General features: G+C 38.4%; 2 pseudogenes; one reads left to right on the plus strand and one right to left on the minus strand.

Annotated features, from left to right (window-relative positions):
* Nucleotides 1-213: 213 nt before the first annotated feature.
* On the minus strand, nucleotides 214-886 carry LOC113924364 (annotated as a pseudogene).
* Nucleotides 887-12,977: 12,091 nt separating this feature from the next.
* On the plus strand, nucleotides 12,978-14,191 carry LOC113924361 (annotated as a pseudogene).
* The last annotated feature ends 9,370 nt before the right edge of the window (nucleotides 14,192-23,561 follow it).

Here is a 23,561-nt window from a genome sequence, read left to right on the forward strand (position 1 = left end):
ATTACTAAGGAAACTATCTTTGGCAGAAGGGTTTAATAAGCCTATTTTATTTAAATAAATCCTCCAGGAGGAAATAGGAGAATTCATTGCCTTCACTTAGAAGAAGACTCTGTAAGTAGTTATCTGTCAAATTTCTCTGTGCAGCTCACCAACATTCCCTTATTGGAAACATCAATATTTCCCCATCAAAGTTCCCAAAATGACTTCAAAGTCTCAAAATTCTGTGTCTCCTTTGGCTTACTTCTCTCTTGATTCCACCCAGGCTGTATTAATGGTTCACTTCATATCATCATCCCCATCTTCATAAATTTTCTTTAGAACATTCATCAAACCCTCACTAGGATCCATTTCAGTGTTATGGGAGGGCTTTTCCTTCTCTTTGCACTCTTTTTCGACCTAAGTCTGGTAGTCCCATGTGTTTTCTGCCTTCTTTCTACATAAGATGAGAACTGTATCTGTCTTGACTTTTTTTGAACTGCCTTCCACAGAGATGGGTTTCAAGAGTCATGGAGTAACTCTTCCCATTTAGACTCTTTACCAAAAGATCAAATGACTTCTCTGTGAAATGCACCACACATTCTCAATGGGGACTTGATGAACTCCAGTTAAGGTAACATAGATTTTCACAAACTTATCTGAATGATCCCATCCGTAATTACTGATTTTCACTGTATATTCCATTGTAATGGGAGCAACCGCAGAAGCTGGCTTTTCATTGTCAAATGAGTTCTGCTTTTCTCCCTGATTTCTGATGCATCTTCTTCTTGATTTCTGTCTCAATCTTGGATTTTTCAGCTGTGAAGGCATCACATACTCTTTTTCCAGTGGCCTTTTCCAGCAGCACCTTCACCCCTTCTAGATCCTTCTGTAGCTCTTCCAAAGCTGAGGCCACTGTCAGGCTAGATCAGGCAAAGCCCAAGCTGCAGCCACACAGAGGAGAACAAGAAACACCACACCAAGCACACACACCTGGACACAGAGCCCACTAGCATGAGTTGCAGCCCACTTCAACGAATTTTGTTAAAGTGGTCCAGAGTAGCCCTCAAAGTTTTTAGTCTTTACTGCAACTAGTGATTCTGGAAATTCTTTATAAGAAGGAGACACTTTCTCTATAAAACCAGGTCATAATGACCACAGCCATCTTTCTTCTAGAAATCTTTGCTATCTCCTCTGCTAATCTCAGTATAGCACCTCACATACTCTGTCAGGGGGTCAGGGGCAGCTAACCATGCTTCAGGTATATGAAGGCCCAGATGCAAAGACATACAAAAAGGCAGAGCCTTGGTTTTATTCAGTAAACCAGCTCAACCAAATTATAGTAACTAACTATAGTAACAACTGACTCCTGTTCTAGGTCCTCTGTCATGTCCTCAGATGCTCACCCAGGCCCTTCCATGCATCCTAGCACAGAATATTAAGGACTCAGGTTTGAGTCAAGAAACCAGTATCCAACTCCTAGCCTCATCGCTTATTCACAAGCTGTTGTATTAACCATTTATTTATTTCCTGCATTCTGAGGCTCTGACATCTGGGGCCCTACTGACCATGAAGAGACTGTGCCTCCCAAGGTTAGCCAATTCCTAGAGATAGTCAACAACTGCATGCTTTTCAAATGCAAGCCAACCGTCCAGAGTCTGCACCGTTAAGCACCTCCTTTACTGGGCTCTCGCACTCCAGGCCACTCTTTGCCTACCCTAAACACCCCAGGGCCAAGTACCAAGACAAGACAGAATAGCACACAAACCCCAAAACCCACTAGTTACTCAGACTAGCCAGTCCTAAACTTACTTCCCTGCATCTCCTGTTCCTTCCATGGAAATCACAGGAAAGGCCCTTGCCTACAGTTTCCTCCTCTCCCTCTGTCTCCTGATGGACTCTGAGGCTTCCCCATGTACCCCCACCACCCTATCCCTACCCGGCCGTGGTATGGTATGCCCCTTCTCTTGGAATCTGTGAGTGTAACAAACTATCTTTTCAACAGCAATCATGTTCTGATTTATTGGCCTTACCATATTTTAGTAATAATAAAACAGCTGTGTAACCTTGGAAAAGGGACAGAACTTGTGCCTCCTCCATTTGTTCATCCATAAAAAGAGGATATTATTTCCACAGTGCTTTTGTGAAGATCAACTAAAATAATACACATGATGTACTTAGTATATAGTAAGTGTTCAATAAATATTGATGTTCCAAATGAACAGATAAAAAAAAAGTAAGATTTAGAGATAACTCATTAAAGGCTACGTAGCTAGGAAGATGCAGAATCTAAATGTCACCCAGATTTTTCTGACTCCAAATGCCCTTCTTTTTTTTCACATCACAATACCTTCCCCAGTTAAGCACAGATCCTCCTACTGCACTCTGAACATCTATCATAGTAGTAAACACATATTGGATGATAATTCTGTACAAGCACATCACCAGGACCTCATGTGCTCAATAAATTGTTTGAAAGAAGGAAAAGGAGAGGGAACAAAGAGGGAAGGATAAAGGGAGGGAGGGAGGAAGGAAGGAGGGAAGGGAAGGAAGGGGGGGAGGAAAGAAGGAAGGAGGGAGGGAAGGAAGGAAGGCAGGAAGGAAGGGAGAAGGAGGGAGGGAGAAGGAAGGGAGGATCGGAGGATGGGAAGGAGAATCCTTTCTATCTCAGGAACGCAAATTAGAATTATTTCTCTCCTGGTACCCTTCTTTCTTTCTGGGCCCCCAGTGTACCTTGGAATGAAGGTAAAATAGTTTTATCCCTAATTATAAAAATCCCTAACCCAGCCCTTCATCATCTCGGTGGTGACAGACGGGTAGTGAATCCCTACAGGGTTCACCTTCTCTGCGCTGGTCCTCCTCTCTCAGCACTATGACTTGTGGGATGTCCTTGGCAATGGTAAGGATTCAAACAAAAGATTAAAGAAACATAGTTTAAGATGGTGGAGGAGTAGGAGACCTAAATTTCGTCTGGTCCCAGGAATTCAGCTAGATAGGGATCAAACCATTCTGAACACCTACGAACTCAACAGGAGATCAAAGAAAAGAATAGCAGCAACTCTCTGAACAGAAAAGCAACCACTTTCTGGAAAGTAGGACGTGTGGAGAAGTGAATCCGAGGCGATATTCGGGAGGATAGACGGCGGGGGAGGGGACCTCCGTTGGCCACTTCTGGCAAGTGATAGAGCCGCGGAGCACAAAATCGGAACTTTTAGAAGTCGGCTCCGCTGAGGGACGTCACTCCAGTGACTAAGCCGGGGGTGGAACCCTCGCTGGGACAGGGTGGTCTCAGGACCCTCGGGGTCACAGAAAGACCGGGGGTGCCTGAGTGCGGCAGAGCTCCCAGGTATCGGAGCGGGGAAGCCGGCTGCAGAGACGGAGCCAAGGAGCGCAGCTCGGGGTGGCCATAAACCGTGATCCATGGCTCAGTCAGGCTACTGCTCCTCCAGCAGGGACCCAACAAGCGGCAGATCTGGGGAGACTCCCCTTCCTCCCCCGGGAGGAGCGGTGCGGGAGCGCAGCACAGGGATCTGCCGGGCTTGGAGACTCCACACGGGGTCGGGTGCCAGAGATAGAAATGCTCGGTCACAGGCCGGGTGAGAGTGGAGTGAGGCCGGAGACAGGGAGATGGGAGTGACTGACTACTTTTCTCTGGGGGCGCACTGAGGAGTGGGGCCACGAGTTTTTGGCTCCTCTGGGGCGGAGATTAGGAGGCCGCCATTTTCACTCTCGTCCTCCAAAGCTGTACAGAAAGCTTGCAGGGAACAAAAGCTCCCGAGAGCAAACCCAAGCAGATTACTTAGCCCGGACCCAGCAAGGGCGGGGCAATTCCGCCTCCGGCAAAGACATTTGGAAAACAAAGCAACGAGCCCCGCCCCCAGAAGATCAGCAAGAACAGCCAGCCAAGACCAAGTTTACCGATCAATGAGAACAGCAGAACTCCAGCGCTAAGGGAATACTGCCCATAGAATTCACGGCTTTTCCCCCATGATTCTTTAGTCTTTCAAAGTTAATTTTTTTTAATTTCTTTTTTTTTTATTTTTCTTTTTCCCTTTTTCAACCAACACCTTATCAATCCTTCAAAAAAATTTTTATTTTCCATTTTTAGTGTCATATTCTATACCTTCATAGTAGTTAACCTTATTTTTGGTATATATATAAGTTGTTCTCTCTTTAAAATTTTGAGATACAGTTTCTTCTAACAGACCAAAATATGCCCCAAATCTCTAGTGTATGGCATTATTCTAGTCTCCTGCCTGATCACATTCGTTTTTTTTTTTTTAAATCCTCATCTTTCTTTTTTCAAACAACTTATCAATTCCTTTTATAAAATCTTTTATAATTTTCACCTTTACAGTCATATTCCATCCCTTTATCATATTTACCCTTATTTTTGTACATATACGTTTTTCTTTCTTTAAAAAATTTTGGGAGGCACTTTCTTCTAAGAGACCAAAATACGCCCAAAATCTAGTGTGTGGCACTGATCTATGCACCAGCCTGATCATATGTGATCATATTCTGGGTTTTTTGGGGGTTTTTTTTGTTAATCTTTTTCTTTTTTTTTCTTTTTTCTTTCTTTCCCTTTCTTTTCCCCCGGTTTTAGGTCTCTTCTGATTTGTTCAGCGTATATTTTTCTGGGGTCATTGTTACCTTGTTAGCATTTTGTTCTCTCATTCATCTATTCTCCTCTGGACAGTATGACAAGACAGACAAAAATCACCTCAAAAAAAAAGAACAAGAGGCAGTACCGACTCCCAGGGACCTAATCAATATGGACATTAGTTAAGATGTTGGAACTAGAGTTCAGAATGACGATTTTAAAGATACTAGCTGGACTTGAATAAAGCATGGATGATATTAGAGAAACCCTTTCTGGGGGAGAAATAAAAGAACTAAAATCTAATCAAGTCAAAATAAAAAAAGCTATTAATGAGGCGCAATAAAAAAATGGAAGCTCTAACTACTAGGATAAATGAGGCAGAAGAGAGAATTATTGATATAGAAGGCCAAATGATGGAAAATAAAGAAACTGAGAAAAAGAGAGATAAGCAACTACTGGATCACAAGGGCAGAATTTGAGAGATAAGTGATACCATAAGAAGATATAATATTAGAATTATTGGGATCCCAGAAAAAGAAGAAAAACAGAGAGGGGCAGAAGGTATATTGGAGCAAATTATAGCAGAGAACTTCCCTAATTTGGGGAAGGAAACAGGCATCAAATTCAGGAGGCACAGAGAACCCTCCTCAAAATCAATAAAAATAGGTCAACACCCCAACATCTAATAGTAAAACTGACAAGTCTCAGAGACAAAGAGAAAATCCTGAAAGCAGCTCGGGAGAAGAGATCTGTAACCTACAATGGTAGAAACATTAGACTGGCAACAGACCTATCCACAGAGACCCGGCAGGCCAGAAAGGACGGGCATGATATTTTCAGAGCACTAAACGAGAAAAATATGCAGCCAATTTATAGCAAAAGCAAAGAAACACATCGACAACAATACAATAATAGTAGGGGACTTTAACAACCCCCTCACTGAAATGGACAGATCATCTAAGCAAAAGATCAACAAGGAAATAAAGACTTTAAATGACACACTGGACCAAATGGACCTCACACATATATTCAGAACATTCCATCTCAAAGCAACAGAATACACATTCTTCTCTAGTGCCCATGGAATATTCTCCAGAATAGATCACATCCTAGGTCACAAATCAGGTCCCAACCAGTAACAAAAGATTGGGATCATTCCCTGCATATTTTCAAACCACAATGCTTTAAAACTAGAACTCAATCACAAGAGGAAAGTTGGAAAGAACTCAAATACATGGAGGCTAAAGAGCATCCTACTAAAGAATGAATGGGTCAACCAGGAAATTGAAGAATTTAAAAAATTCATGGAAACAAATGAAAATGAAAACACAACTGCTCAAAATATTTGGGATGTAGCAAAGGCAGTCCTGAGACGAAAGTCTATACCAATACAAGCCTTTCTCAAGAAACAAGAAAGGTCTCAAATACACAACCTAACCCTACACCTAAAGGAGCTGGAGAAAGAACAGCAAATAAAGCCTAAACCCAGAAGGAGAAGAGAAATAATAAAGATCAGAGCAGAAATCAATGGAATAGAAACCAAAAGACCAGCAGAACAGATCAACGAAACTAAGAGCTGGTTCTTTGAAAGAATTAATAAGATTGATAAACCCCTGGCCAGACTTATCAAAAAGAAAAGAGAAATGACCCAAATAAATAAAATCATGAATGAAAGAGAAGAGCACAAACAACACCAAAGAAATACAAACAATTATAAGAGCATATTATGAGCTACTATATGTCAGCAAATTAGATAATCTGGAAGAAATGGATGCATTCCTAGAGATGTATCAACTACCACAATTGAACCAGGAAGAAATAGAAAACCTGAACAGACCTATAACCACTAAGGAAATTGAAGCAGTCATCAAAAATCTCCCAACAAACAAAAGCCCAGGGCCAGATGGCTTCCCAGGGGAATTCTACCAAACATTCAAAGAAGAATTAATAACTATTCTTCTGAAACTGTTCCAAAAAATAGAAATGGAAGGAAAACTTCCAAACTCGTTTTATGAGGCCACCATTACTTTGATCCCAAAACCAGACAAAGACCCCATCAAAAAGGAGAATTACAGACCAATATCCTTGATGAACATGGATGCAAAAATTCTCACCAAAATACTAGCCGATAGGATCCAACAGTACATTAAAAGGATTATTCACCATGACCAAGTGGGATTTATCCCCGGGCTGCAAGGTTAGTTCAACATCCGCAAATCAATCAATGTGATACAGTACATTAATAAAAGAAAGAACAAGAACCATATGATCCTCTCAATAGATGCAGAAAAAGCATTTGACAAAGTACAGCATCCTTTCTTGATCAAAACTCTTCAGAGTATAGGGATAGAGGGTACATACCTCAATATCATAAAAGCCATCTATGAAAAACCCACAGTGAATATCATTCTCAATGGGGAAAAACTGAGACCTTTCCCCCTAAGGTCAGGAACACGGCAGAGATGTCCACTCTCACCACTGCTATTCAACATAGTACTAGAAGTCCTAGCCACAGCAATCAGACAACAAAAAGAAATAAAAGGCATCCGAATCAGCAAAGAAGAAGTCAAACTCTCACTCTTTGCAGATGATAGGATACTTTATGTGGAAAACCCAAAAGACTCCACCCCAAAACTGCTAGAACTCATACAGGAATTCAGTGAAGTGGCAGGATATAAAATCAATGCACAGAAGTCAGTGGAATTCCTATACACCAACAAGAAGACAGAAGAAAGAGAAATTAAGGAGTCGATCCCATTTAAATTGCACCCAAAACCATAAGATACCTAGGAATAAATCTAACCAAAGAGGCAAAGAATCTGTACTGAGAAAACTATAAAATACTCATGAAAGAAACTGAGGAAGATACAAAGAAATGGAAAAATGTTCCTTGCTCATGGATTGGAAGAACCAATATTGTGGAAATGTCAATGCTACCTAGAGCAATCTACACATTTAATGCAATCCCCATCAAAATACCGTCCACTTTTTTCAAAGAAATGGAACAAATAATCCTAAAATTTGTATGGAACCAGAAAAGACACCGAATAGCCAAAGGAATGTTGAAAAAGAAAAGAAAAGCTGGTGGCATCACAATTCCAGACTTCAAACTGGATTATAAAGCTGTCATCATCAAGACAGCATGGTACTGGCACAAAAACAGATACATAGATCAATGGAACAGAATAGAGAGCCCAGAAATGGACCTTCAACTCTATAGTCAACTAATCTTCGACAAAGCAGGAAAGAATATCCAGTGGAAAAAAGATAGTCTCTTCAACAAATGGTTTTGGGAAAATTGGACAGCCACATTCAGAAGAATGAAACTGGACCATTTTCTTACACCACACACAAAAATAGACTCAAAATGGTTGAAAGACCTCAATGTGAAATAGGAGTCCATCAAAATCTTAAAGAACACAGGCAGCAACATCTTTGACCTCAGCCACAGCAACTTCTTCCTAGAAACATCGCCAAACGCAAGGGAAGCCAGGGCAAAAATGAACTATTGGGACTTCATCAGGATAAAAAGCTTTTGCACAGCAAAAGAAACAGTCCACAAAACCAAAAGACAACCGACAGAATGGGAGAAGATATTTGCAAATGACATATCAGATAAAGGGCTAGTATCCAAAATCTATAAAGAACTTATCAAACTCAACACCCAAAGAACAAATGATCCAATCAAGAAATGGGCAGAAGACCTGAACAGACATTTTTCCAAAGAAGACATCCAAATGGCCAACAGACACAGGAAAAGGTGCTCAACACTGCTCGGCATCAGGGAAATCCAAATCAAAACCTCAGTGGGATACCACCTCACTCCAGTCAGAATGGCTAACATTAACAAGTCAGGAAACGACAGATGTTGGCGGGGATGCGCAGAAAGGGGAACCCTCCTACACTGTTGGTGGGAATGCAAGCTGGTGCAACCCCTCTGGAAAACAGTTTGGAGGTTCCTCAAAAAGTTGAAAACAGAGCTACCCTATGACCCAGCAATTGCACTACTAGGTATTTACCCCAAATATATAAATGTAGGGATCCGAAGGGGTACCTGCACTCTGATGTTTATAGCAGCAATGTCCACAATAGCCAAACTATGGAAAGAGCCAAGATGTCCATCAGCAGATGAATGGATAAAGAAGATGTAGTGTATATATATATATATATATATATATATATATATACACACAATGGAATATTATGCAGCCATCAAAAGGAATGAAAGCTTGCCATTTGCAACGACATGGATGGAACCAGAGTGTATTATGCTGAGAAAAATAAGTCAATCAAGAGAAAGACATGTATCATATGACCTCACTGATATGAGGAATTCTTAATCTCAGGAAACAAACTGAGGGTTGCTGGAGTGGTGGGGGGTGGGAGGGATGGGGTGGCTGGGTGATACACATTGGGGAGCGTATGTGCTATGGTGAGCACTGTGAATTGTGTGAGACTGTTGAATTGCAGACCCGTACCTCTGAAACAATATATTATATGTAAAAAGAAAAAAGAAGAAGAAGAAGAAGAAGATAGCAGGAAGGAAAAAATGAAGTGCAGGGGAATCGGAAGGGGAGACGAACCATGAGAGACAATGGACTCTGAAAAACAAACTGAGGGTTCTAGAGGGGAGGGGGGTGGGGGGATGGGTTAGCCTGGTGATGGGTATTAAAGAGGGCATGGAGCAGTGGGTGTTATATGCAAACAATGAATCATGGAACACTACATCAAAAAAAAAAAAATCCCTAACGCAGACACACACGCTCAGTTACATAAATTTCCCTTTACTAATCTCTCTTTTTTTGCAGACCCAAAACTTCTAATAATTTCTGCCAAGTTTCCTCCTCTCATAATCTCAACCTTCAAGATGTTTTTAAAATACCACTCTCAGGAGCCATTCAAGGTCAGTTCTGAATTCCCCATGCCTGCAAAAGCTTGTGTATACTCTGATTACAACTTCTTTCCTTCTCCTCCCCATCTCCTGTGTCACATGCTTGGTCTTCCCAACTTTGAGTGGCCCAGAGACATCAAGTTAACATTTTATACCCTCACATAGAACAAATATAAAGCTCCCTTTGATCACTCTTGACCCAAACTGGCAAGTAGTAGTCTCAAAACTACCTAAAACTTAAAGTGCGTGGTTTCTTGGTTTGGTTGGTTGGTTGGTTTTGTTTTTTTAACTTGTGGGCAGAAGTTGCAAACTTAAGTGCCTCTAGGTGGAGCAGAAAGGTGTCCTGAAAATGAGTGAAACTGGCCAGGTGAGGACTGGAAGAAAGAGAGCACATGGCCTCCAAGCAGTTAGGCAGCCCCCACTGGCTGCTTCTCGCTGAGAGAGCCCATCTGGTCAGAGATCACACATTTTCAAGGAAAGCTAAAAATCTGTATTTTTAAGTGAAGCAACTCCCTACATTTAAAGTTTGCCAACTAATTCCATTTTTTTAAACACCAAATGAAAACGATTTTGTGTGAGTTTAAGTCTGAAGATTTCTACATTAAGACTTTTTCCCTAAGGTATTTTACAAGTATTTTCAAATACATAAAACGAGAGCACAACATTGATCCTGAGGAAGACCTACATGAAAGAAAGTTCATTTTATTGGAATGGAATGGAATGTTTTAAAAGCCATAAAATTTTACAATCTAAGTGAAGTGAATTATATTAGGTGGAGAAAAAAGAGATTACAAATGTTGGTTTTTCACCTTCTTAAATATCTCTCATCCATTCCCTTGATGTGTCCATTGCCACAAGCCTTGTCCATGCCACCAGTATAACTTTTCTGGAATAGTGCCCTGCTCTCCAAGTGGGAGGCAGCATGCACAGAGTGGTCTGCTTTGTTTTATTTTTTAATGGATAATTTCAACCATATACACCCTAGCATAATATAATTTAACTAAGTGCATGTGCCCTACTATATTTTCATCCTTTACACTGACACTACTTAGAACTCTCAAGTTGAGGAGTCTAATTATAACAAAAAATAAAAACTCAAAAATCTCTCTAATTTTTTTCTTTCAAAATGCATGCATGCATACATAAAATAATACAAAACACAGATTATCAACTGGTCAAAATTAAACAAAAAGGCCAAAATTCATTTTCAACAACTGAAATCAACTCAGATTTAGACCTCAGAGTCAGACTTAGAATGTCACAATTTCCCACAATTCTTGGTGAAAGTCAGATCTTGGCAGGGTTCTGGCTCATTATTAAAATACTGGACCCAGGATTTGATATCTCCTTTCAATTAACAATAAGGTAATTTCTAATTTTTATACAATTTATAGCCCATAAAATCCTGGCCTCCTAATGGAAAAATAGGATTTGAAACAAGCATGTCATTATACTCTTGGTCAAGTCATGGTTCCTCTGAATATGTTTCCTCTGAATAAAACAATGTATCAAACTGGGTCAAATCCTACTAAATCTAAATTTTGCCATCTTTTATTTTTAGATATGAAGCATTTACTAAATTTTAATTCATTGCTACTGCTCTGTTCAGTTTTCCTAAAACGATGAGAACAAAAGGTAGCAAAATTTTAATATAATTTTTATTTTTGTTTATATTTTTAGCCTCTATCAGCCTTTGAGAAAACAAATTTTCTTTTCTGCAGTCTTTGTCTTTTAAAACTAAAAGTTTCTACTTTTATGTTATATGCATATCTCTACTACCTTTATGATTTCTTAACATTCAGAAATAAGAACTCATGAAATAGTCCAGACATTCATTCACTTTATTTTTGAAAACTGAATAAAAATGTTCAATTTTTTCTCAGTAGTACTCTACATTTTATTGCTCACCATGGACATAGTACACGTTTCCCAATAACTGTGTTTTTCTGACTCCTTAACTTAAAGAATCAGCTGAAAAAAATCTAATCATAGGGATTGTAATATATTATACATAGGTTTTCAAATGAACACTAACTGGAGCGTGTTATATAGTCTACATGATAGGATCTTTGGAAGGATGATGTCAGCAAAAATAACAGAATTAGGGCCTCATAAAATTCTCTCCCCCATAAAAGCAATGATAAAAGAGCAAAAATTGTCAGAATTAACTTTTTCAGAACTCTGGAAATTAACCAAAGGTTTACAGCAATCCAGGGAGCATTTATCCAAAAAAAACACTGAGTTTTGGTTAAAAAAAAAAAGAGCATGCTTTATAGCATTTTCTCATGTCCTATCTTGATCCTCCACTCTATAGCTCTGAGACAACTTTAAAAACCAAAGCCTACAATCATGGTGAAAACCAACAGCCTGCAATCACACTATAAACCAATAGCCTGATAGCCACCAGAGGGGGAAAATGAGAGAGCAACTCCTTTTAAAGCCTCATTTCCAGAGCACTGTCATTATTTGCCCTGTCTTATAGTTCCATCAAAAATCCACACTCAAGATTGTGTTTTTTTCCCTGACTTAGAGCTCACTCAGTGCAAAAACTATTTCCCCAGGAGCACTTGTCAAAAACAATTAAAGGCAATTAATTAACTTCATGGCTCTCTGAGGGAGTGGATAACAGTTTGAATAAACAAAATGAAAGGCTAGGGAACAAGATGCCCACAGGGGCATTGAAAATCTTCCAACATATTTCTGGAAATCTAGAAGCTCACATGATGCATAGGACTATGTAGATGTCCAGGGCTGTACACATGCTCAGGAAAAATCTGAAAAGGCCCTAAATTCTCACTGAAGGCTGACTTTGAGACTCTGCAAAATTAAGAAGGCAAAGTTATTAACTGCATAACTGAGTCTTGAAGGTTTTCCCCAACACACACAGAGCACCCTTTAGCAAGGCAGAGAAACACTGAATCTAGGTGTTTAAGAAAATTTCTGTTCAAACATTAGCTGAATACTAAGGTAACCAAACACAGACTTTAGTGACCATACACAACAAAAAAATACAGATTTCATAGAATTAGTTCAGAAAAGACACTAAGAAAACAAAGAACCATGAGGAGGGAGGAGAATCTGATTTCTAGAGTTGCCACATTATATTATTTAAAATGTCCAGTTTTCAGTGCCTGGCTGGCTCCATCAGTAGAGCATGCAACTCTTGAGCTCAGGGATGTGAGTTCAAGCCCCACATTCAATGTAGAGATTACTTAAAAATAAAATCTTTAAAAAAAATGTCCAGTTCTCAAAACAAAATTACTACATGTGAAAAGAAACAAGAAAACAGGGTCTATCCACAAGAAAAGAAACAATCAACAAAAAAATTGCCCCAAAGAAGACCAGACAGTGGACTTACTAGACAAAGACTTTGAAGAAGTTATTCTAATTATGTTCAAACAAGTAAAGAAAACTGCCTAAAGAACAAAGTATAAGAATGGTAAGTCACCGACGCAGCTAACATCATCTTCTTTGTGCGACTCTCCCAGCGGGTTCTCTCTGGGCACAATGGCAACTCTTAAGGAAAAACTGAATGCACCAGTTGCCAAAGAAGAGGCAACCATCCCAAACAATAAGATCACTGCCGTGGGTGTTGGACAAGTTGGTATGGCGTGTGCCATCAGCATTCTGGGAAAGTCTCTGGCTGATGAACTTGCCCTTGTGGATGTTTTAGAAGATAAACTCAAAGGAGAAATGATGGATCTGCAACATGGGAGCTTATTTCTTCAGACACCTAAAATTGTGGCAGATAAAGATTACTCTGTGACTGCCAATTCTAAGATTGTGATGGTGACTGTGGGAGTCTGCCAGCAGGAAGGAGAGAGCCAGCTCAATCTGGTGCAGAGGAATGTTAATGTCTTCAAATTCATTATTCTGCAGATAGTCAAGTACAGTCTTAATTGTATCATAATTGTGGTTTCCAAGCCAGTGGATATTCTCACATATGTTATCTGGAAACTAAGTGGACTACCCAGGCACTGTGTAATTGGAAGTGGGTGTAATCTGGATTCTGCTAGATTTCACTATCTTATGGCTGAAAAACTTGGCATTCATCCCAGCAGCTGCCATGGATGGATTTTTGGAGAACATGGCGATTCAAGTGTGGCTGTGTGGAGTGGAGTGAATGTGGCAGGCGTTTCTCTTCAGGAACTGAATCCAGAAATGGGAACAGACAACGACACTTAAAATTGGAAGGAAGTGCGTAAGATGGTGGTGGAAAGTGCCTACGAAGTCATCAAGCTAAAAGGATATACCAACTGGGCTATTGGATTAAGTGTGGCTGGTCTTAATCTTACTGAATCCATGTTGAAAAATCTATCCAGGATTCATCCAGTGTCAACAATGGTGAAGGGGATGTATGGCATTGAGAACGAAGTCTTCCCGAGCCTTCCATGTATCCTGAACACTCAGGGCTTAACCAGTGTGATCAACCAGAAGCTGAACGATGATGAGGTTGCCCAGCTCAAGAAAAGTGCAGATACCTTGTGGGACATCCAGAAAGACCTAAAAGATCTGTGACTTCTGGCTTCTAGGCTGTAGAAATTTAAAACTACAATGTGATTAACTGTGAGCCTTTAGTTTTTCATCCATATACATGGATCACAGTTTGCTTTTATCTTCCTAAATATGTGAATCTGGGCTCACAAAATCAAAGCCCATGCTTGGTTTAATGCTTGCAATATGAGCCCTTGAACAAATAAAATTAACTATTGCAGTGTGCTTCTAAAAAAAAAAAAAAAGGTAAGTCACCAAATAATAAAATGTAAAAAGATAGAAATTACTTTAAAAATACACACACAGAAATTCTGGTAAGACTACAGTAACTGAAATGAAATATTTACTAATGGGACTCAGTTGTAAATCTGACCAAGGAGAAAGAAAGAATCAACAAACCTGAAGATAGCTGATTGAGATTATTCAGTATGAGGAACAGGAAGAAAAGGAATGAGGAAAAATGAATAGAACCCCAAAGACCTAGCAGACAAAATCAAGTGTACCAACATATACATATTAGGAGGACAAGAAGGAAAGAAGAAAAAGAAAGGGGAAAGATTATTTGAAAAAATCATGATGAAAAATCTTCTAAATATGTTGGGAAAAAATTAATCTACACTTACATGAAGCTCAGTGAAATCCAAGCAAGATAAACTCAAAGAGAGCCATACCTACACATATCACAACCAAACTGTTGAAAGACAAAGATAAAGAAAGAGAAAATCTTGAAAACAGCAAGAGCAAAGATCGCATACAAGAAATCCCAGTAAGATTAAAAGCCAATTTCTCATCAGAAACCATAAAGACCAGAAGGCAGTGGGAATGACAGATTAAAAGTGCTAAAGAAAGAATGTCCACCAAGATTTCTATACCTGGCAAAACTATCCTTCAAAACTAAAGAAAATATTATAATATTTCCAGGTGAACAAAAGTTAAAAGAATTCATTACTTGCAAACCTGTCCTACAAGAAATACTACTGAGAGTCTTCCAGGCTGAAATGAAAAGCAATTAGAAAGTAACTCAAATCCACATGAAGAAAGAACGAGCATTAGAAAATGTAATTGCATGGATAAATATAAAAGGCAGTATAATTTTTTGTTGTTTTTAACGTTTTTTCCAATATATAATTTAAAAGATAACTGCATAAAGCAACAATTATAAATCTGTGTTAAAGGGCACAAAGTGTATAAAGATGTAATCTGGATGATAACAGTACAAATGAAGGGAGGGATGAGAATTATATGGGAACAAAATTGTAACATGCTATTGTAATTAAGTTGGTATTGACCCAAACTAGATCATTATAAGTGAATATGTTAATTGTAATTCTCAGGGCAATATGTAAGGAACTAACTCAAAAAATAGTAAAATAAAAGACAAGAGAATTAAAATGGCACACTAGAAAATACCTATTTAACCAAGAAGCAGTAATGCAGAAATAAAGGAATAAAAAAAGGCATAGGACATGTAGAAAACAGCAAAAGAGCAGATGTAAAACCTACCTTAGTCCATACAATGAAATGTTATTTAGCCATAAAAAGGAATGAAGTACATATTCAGATACAACATGGATGAATCCTGCAAACATTATGCTAAGTGAAAGAAGCCTCAAGAGGTCACCTAATTTTATTTTATTTATGTGAAATATCCAGGATAATCAAATCCATAGAAACAGAAAGTAGAAGTAGTGTTAAGGTCTGAAGGTTTGTGTCCTCCCTAAAACTTACATACCAAAATCTAAAACCTTAAGGTGATGGTATTAGGAAGTGGGAAGTGGGACTTTTAGGAGGTAACTAGGTCATAAGGGCAGAGCCTTCATGAATGGGATTAGCGCTCTCATAAAAGTGATGCCACAAACCTATCTAGCTTTGTCATGTAAAGATACAAGAAGCTGGAGATGTCTGTGAACTGAGGAGAGTCCTCACCCAACCATGCTGTCAACCTGATCTAGGACCTCCAGATGCCTAAACTGTGAGAAACAAATGTTTGTTGTTCAAAAGCACCCAGTCTGTGATATTTTGTTAAATCAGCCCTAGCAGACTAAAACAAGTGGGAAGTGACTTCTAGTAGGTACAAAATTTCTTTTGGTGATGATTAAGTGTTCTGGAATTAGATGGTGTTGACGGTTGTACAAACTTATGAATATAATAAAAGGATGAATTTTATGATATGTGAATTATATCTCAATTTTTTTAAATACTTAGAATCAGGGACTATTTTATTACCTCCTACCTCAAGATGCAATCAATGAGCATTGCATAAAAGACAACTGAAGGACAATGCTAACAGCAGAGCATGGCCTACACCAACTCTTTAAAAAATAGAGTTGGAAACTCAGACTTGATCAATATTTCCGCAGCCCTTTTTTTAGAGAGCATTCACTAATTTTAATGACATCTTTCAATTCTGTAGGCAGAAAGGCCTTTGGTGTAGAGATGTCAACCATTAACTTCATTTTCATGAGTACCCATTACTTTTTTTCTTTACTCCATTTCCTGTCATCATACTAGGAAAAAGCAATGTCCATGCAGTTAACCCATCCCACGCTCTAGCTTCAGATTTCATTAACTGCTTCAACTCCAATAACTTCCCAATAGCACTCCTCATGAGCCACCACCCACATATATATAGCAACACCCTGAAACTTGTTTTCACCTAAAACTGCCCTGTGACAAAAATACAAATTGTAAACATCTCTCCTCCTGACCATAATCTCCTAATTTTCATGTTCTCTTCCTCTGCACTCTCACTTTACTTGTTCACCTACCTCAAAATACTCAAAATACTTCTATGTTTTATCCCATTCTATTAATCACTTATTTAGCCTAAAAAGATACCACTGTGGACAGAAAGTAATGAGAAGATAGGAGAGAAAGGAAATAGAGTTTAGAAAGTCAGGGAGAGATCCAATTTCACAGGGACAATTTGGACCTGGAAAAGAGTTGGAATTTTATGCTATTGAAAGATTTTATTCTATTGAAATTTTACTAAAAGCCATTTAAACGGGAAAATGACAATGTGATTTATAATTTTAAAAGCCTACTCTGGCTCTTGTAAGAGAAGAGTGTAAACAGGGAGGCAAATAAAGAGGATAGTATAGAAATCTGGGTCGGACATGACAGCATTTTGGACTTACATGATGATAGCAAACATGATCGATCTAGCTATGTAATTATCCAGAGACATTATCTATATATTACATTAATTGTATATGTATACTATTTTATATACATAATACTTATATAAAATCACAATTTACACATATCATCATTACTGTTTGTCTGAAGTACGGATGCCTAATCTTCCATTATGTCCCTTTACCACTCTCCATTTACAATATAATTGTCCTATATAATTCTTCTACATTCATTTAGAAACACATGGGTGTAATACTTTTTGTTTCAACCATCATACATAATTAGAAAATTTAAGAGCAGAAAGAAAGCCTATTTTATTTACCCATATTTTAACTCACTGTTTTCTCATTTCCTGATTTTCTAAGGTCCCTTCTTTTATCATATCATTTCTGTTTAGAGAACTTCCATTTTAGCATAGTTCTGCTGGTTACAAATTCTCTTAGTTTTGCTTCATCTGAGAATGTCTTGATTTCCCCTTCATTCTTGAAAAATATTTGTGTGAAGTATAGAATTCTGGGCTGGGGGCCCCTGGGTGGCTCAGTTGGTTAAGCATCCAACTCTTGATTTTGGCTCAGGTCGTGATCTCAGGGTTGTGAGATCAAGCCCCGAGTAGGGCTCTATGCTGGGTGTGGAGCCTGCTTAAGATTCTCTCTCTCCTTCTCCCTCTGTTCCTCCCCCTCTCCCCCTTCTCCCCCCTCTCCCTGCTTGCTCTTTCTCTCTCTCTCTCTCTTCCTCTCTCAACATCTGATAATATTGTGCTACTTCCTTTTGGAATCCATTGGTAAGAAATCCACAAATGTTTGAAATTTTTCTCTGGTGCTTTAAATTTTTTTCTTTTTAGGATTCAGAATTTTAAATATGATGTAACTTTTCATGGATTTATTTAGGTTTATCCTGTTTGAATTCATTTAGCTTCTCAAATCTGTAGATTTATGTCTCTTGCCAAATTTGGGACGTCTTCAGCCATCATGTCTTTGAGTATTTTTAACTCCACCCTCTTTCTCCTTTCCTTCTGGGACTCTGATGACAGGGATCTTTTCTTGTAGTCACATAGGTCCCTAAGGCTCTGGGCCTTTTTCAATTTTATTTTATTTTCTGGCCCTTTTTTAAAAGTGTACTTTCTGTACCAGATCCAGTGCCAAGAAGAATCCCCTTGGTTAGAACTTCCCCCCATGAGGGGGAAAAAAAAAAAACAAGAAGAACCTAATAGCCTTTGCCACCAAGGACCCCCTACAGCCCTAGCCACAGTTACTGATGAAGACACCTACCTGACCATCAAGGACCCTTTCAGTTTTGGATATCTGTCAATCTCAGCTGACAGAGCTACATGGAGACAACACCACTGCACCTCTCACAACAGAACCAGAGACTCTGTACTCTACCTGGCCTGCTCGTAGCAGCTCACAGGTGAAAGTCTTTACCCACCAAAGCCAGTCCAAAAAGGCTGGAAGAGGTGACTATTCCCTCAAATAACCAGATATTAACACAAGGCCACTAGAAATGTGGAAAAGCAAGAAAACATCATACCACCAAAGGGACACAATAATTTTCCAGTAACTTACTCAAGGAAATGGAGATCTGCAAGTTGCTTGAAAAAGAACTCAAAATAATCATTATAAGGAACTCAGTTAAGATTTAAGAGAACACAGATAGACAACTCAACAAACTCAGGAACATAACACATGAACAAAATGAGGAGTTCAACAAAGAAATTAAAAAATCATAAAAAAGAACCAAACAGAAATTATGAAGCTGAAGAATAAAATGAAAAATGTGATACAGAATGTCTGTATTGGGCAACTATAAAAAAAATTACAGACTGGATAGCTTATTGATAACAGAAATTTATTTCTCACATATCTGGAAACTGAAAGTCCAGGATTAGAGTATCAGCATGGTTAGTTCTAGAGAAGGCCTTTGTCCTGGTTACAGACTGCTGACTTCTTGCTGAGTCCTCACATGGTGGAAGGGGTAAACTAGTTCTCTGGATTGTCTTTTATAAGGGTATTAATTCCATTTATGAAGGTTTCACCCTCATGACCTAATTACCTTTTTAAGATCCCACCTTATAATATCCTCACATTGGGCACTAGGATCTCAACATATGAATGGGGGGTGGGTGACAAACATTCAGACCATAGCAGAGAGCTTCAACAACAACTTGATCAAGCAAGAAAGAAGAAAACAGAGGGAAATAGCTCCTTGACATTGGTCTCGGCAATGATTTCTTAAATATGACACCAAAAGCACAGGCAACAAAAACAAAAATAAACTGGGACTACATCAAACTAAAAAGCTTCTGAACAACAAAGGGAACAATTAGAAGAGGGAAAAGGCAACCTACAGAAAGAAAATATTTGCAAACCATACATTTGATAAGGGGTTAAAATCCAAAATATATAAAGAATTCATACAATTCAATTGCAAAAAAAATAAATAACCCAATTTAAAAATGGACAAAGGACCTGAATAGACATTTTTTCCAAAGAAAATATACAAATGGTCAACAAGTACATTTGAAAAGATGCTCAATATCACTAATCGCCAGGAAAATACAAATCAAAACCACAATGAAAGATCACCTAACACCTATTAGAACAGCTATTATCAGACAACCAGTAAATGCTGGTGAGTATGTGAAGAAAAGAGAACCATTGTAACACTGTTACTGGGAATGTAAATTTATACAGCCTTTTAGGAAAATGTATGGCAGTTCCTCAAAAAATTAAGAATGAAAGAAGGATCCCAAGGAGATATTTCTACCTCCATGCTCATTATTCATAATAGCCAATGTAAGGAAACAAACTAAATATCCATCAATGAATGAATGGGTAAAGAATTCATGGCATACACACACACCCTCACACATACACACACACACACATGCACGCACATATACACACATACATTGTGGAATGTTATTCATCCTCAAAAAAGAAGGAAATCTTGCAATTTGCAACAACATGGATGAATTTGGAGGGCATTATGCTAAGTGAAATAAGCCAGACACAGAAAAATAAATATTGCATGATATCACTTATATGTGGAATTTAAAAAGTCAAACTTAGAAGAAAGGACAATTGAATGGTGGTTATCAGGGGCTGGGAGCAGGAGGGGCAAGGAGATGTTGGTCAAAGGGTACAAACTTTCAGTTATAAAACGAGTAAGTTCTAGAGATCTAACATACATCATGGTAGCTATAGTTAATAATAATGTATTCTATACTTCAAATTGACTAAGAGAATACATCTTGTTCTCATCACACACACACAAAGGGTAACAATGTGAGATGATAAATATGTTATTTAGCTTATTGTGGTAATCATTACCCAAGGTACTTATATCAAAACACCACACTACATTGTATACCTTAAATATATTCTATTTTTAATTGTCAATCTTATCTCAATAAAGCTGGAAAAAAATAAGGTTTTTTTTCTCTGTTGTTCAGACCATTTTTCTTTTCCTACCTTCCAGTTCATGGATTCTTTCCTCTGTCCCATCCATTCTTCTGTTGAGTCCATCCACTGAATTTTTTATTTTGGTTACTGTGTATGTCTATTCTAAATTTCCCTTTGATTCTCCTTCATACCTTATATTTCTTTGCTGAGACCTTCTAGTTCTTTACTGAGGCTTTCTACTTTTTCATTGGTTTCAAGAATGTTCATAATTGCTTGTTGTAGCATTTTTATCATAGCTACTTTACAATCTTTGTCAGGTAATCTAACGGGTCTGTCATCTTGGTGTTGACATCTATTGTCTTTTTCATTCAGTTTGAGAACTTCCTAGTTCTTGGTATGATGAGTGATTTTGAATTAAGAACATAAACATTTTCCTATTGTGTTATAAAACTGTATATTATGAAACCTTCTGTTTTAGCTGTCTTTTTTTTTTTTTTCTCTAAAACTTCTCAGGAAGGTTAGGGGTAAGTTGACACTGCTTCATTTCTGCTAAGTGGAGGGAGAAGTCTAAGTTTCCACTTAGCCTCAACTGACACCTGTAATTTGGGGGGGGAGGTGGAGAGGGTCTCTTCATTACCACTTGGTAGGCTGGGAGCTCCAGCTCCCCATGTGGTCTCCACTGACACCACAGGGCCTTGTTACAATTTTGACAGGATACAAGTCCCTACTTCTCTGACACCACTCTGGTGGGATTGATGGGCCACCTTGTTATAGCCTTGCAAAGATGAAACTCCAGGCTCCCCACCTTTGCTGGCATGGGAGCAGGGCAGCCAGTTTTTGTACGGTGTTTGACTGGAATAGAGAGCAATTAAGGTCTAAAAGTTTTCTGATTTCCTAGACTGTACCTTTTGTGGACTTTTGGGTAGAAAGATACTGCTACTATGAGACTCTGTCTGCATTCATTGGCATTTCTAGGTTACTGGGTTTTCAAATCCAATTCTCAAGTCCCAAGTTCCCTAGCAGGTCTGCCTTTTTCTTTCCATCTTGCAGTGGCTTTTAATGTTTATTTTATACGTAAGGTCCAAGATTTGTAGCCATACTTAGCAGGAGGAATAGGGAAAAGTACATCCAGTAGTGGAAGTTCTTTAACTTTATTTTAAATATTGGAGTTACAGTTTTTATCTACAATATCTTTGGCAATGTCACTTCACACATTCTTCTTTTTTTTTTTTAAGATTTTATGTATTTATTTGAGAGAGCAGAGGGAAAGAGCTGAGGGAAAGGGAGAAGCAGACTCCCTGCTGAATGGGGAGCCCAATCTGGGACTTGATCCCAGGACCCCAAGATCATGACCCAAAAGGAAGGCAAACATTTAACTGACTGAGCTACCCAGGCACCCTTCTTTTTTTTATCTTATAATAGTTTGTGTAGGACTTAACCACTGTCCTTTCATATTGCTCGTGTTTAAGCACAGTAAGTCTTTCTGTGCTCCTGGGGTGGGAGCCTCTTTAGGGGAGTAGGGTGAACCAGGACAGCTTTCTTAATTCCATGGTTTCAGGGCTCACAGTTCTATCATTAGTGACCAATAATTCAAAATATGCCCACAGTTCTTTCTGAAATCTGCTCTCCCTTCTCCTTTCCCATTCTCATCTGAGTCTTTTCTTTTTTTTTCCCTTGTCCTTAGGGTCAGTTTGATTCAACTTCCTGCAATTTCTCTTCAATATGAAGTTTTGTCCTGGAAAGGAACTTTAGCAAGTTTCAAGAATTCATAGGGCCTAGACTGATAGCAATGTCAAGTTTTTGTACATCTCCCTGCACTCATACACACATGGATGTACAAAGCCCTCTCCCAGTTTGGGCTAGTTTTCCCAGATTGGCTAACTGAGTTTCCGAGCCCCTTTCTTTTGAGGGTGAGCATTCGTTATCATTTTCAAAATTTCCTGGCTCTCGGTTTCCTTCTGCCGTTTCAATAATAGCAGTGTTTTGCTGTATTTTGGAGTTTGGGGATATGTGATCACTTAGTTTTGTTGAATATGTTGCCTGGGGGATTTTGGTCTTATCCTAGTTTCTGTATCTGTTTTGTGAGAACCTTCATGTGGATTCAAAAACGGTATCACCATTGCCACCTGGCCTTCCTTCAAAATTCTCCTTTAAAGATGTATAAACTCCCTCCTCTATAACATCATGTTTCCAAGTTCCATTTGCCCTCACAATCTACTGAATTTATTCTTGCCAAAATCACCAATTACATTCTTGCAATTAAACCTGCTTTCCTGTTTTTTCTCCGACCATTCCAAATAACTTATTTAATTTTCAGCCAAATAGTAGCATTCAATTCCTTGAGTATACATCAGGGCCTTTGCACATGCTGGTATTTCTAGCTGGATACACCTTCCTTCACCCTCAGATTTCAACATTCATCAAGTCCTCAAAACTGGTTTGTATCTCATATACATTTCTTACGATGTCCTCAAGCTTGTAATAGCTCTAAGAATGGTGTATCATTATTGTCCACTTATCTCTCAACCCTCACCATAAATAATGTCTTTAAAGGTAGGTACTATGTTTTGTTCATCTCCACAACCTTAGTCACAGTGTAGTAGTCCCTAGTACATTCCTTCAATGAATACGGAATGAATTAATGAAAGAGAGAGTCCTTTTTATGAACTTAGTCTTTTCAACATAAATATGTTTGCATTATTTTCCTTAATAGATGTATTATTCATTTGAACATAAAAGTAGTCATCTATACTGCAACAAATTTAAAGAAGTACCAAGAAGTAAAATTAAAATCACCTGTGCTATAATCATCCCAATATTCAATTATAACTGCTGTTAAAAATTTTAATTAATAGCCTTCCAGTTTTTTTCTGTGTATTTATATGTATATGAGAATAATCTTGAAAATATCAAAATAATATATTTTTCATTTCACTTTTAAAGCTATATACATGAGGCAATTTAAAATGAAAGTGTTTTAAATGTGAGGCAACATGATGTAGTAAAAAATGTACAAGCTCTAAAGCCAGAGTGCCTTAGTTCAAACCCTGACTACCAC

Source organism: Zalophus californianus, chromosome 2 (genome assembly GCF_009762305.2).
Source record: "Zalophus californianus isolate mZalCal1 chromosome 2, mZalCal1.pri.v2, whole genome shotgun sequence".
In the NCBI taxonomy this organism is placed as follows: Eukaryota; Metazoa; Chordata; class Mammalia; order Carnivora; family Otariidae; genus Zalophus; species Zalophus californianus.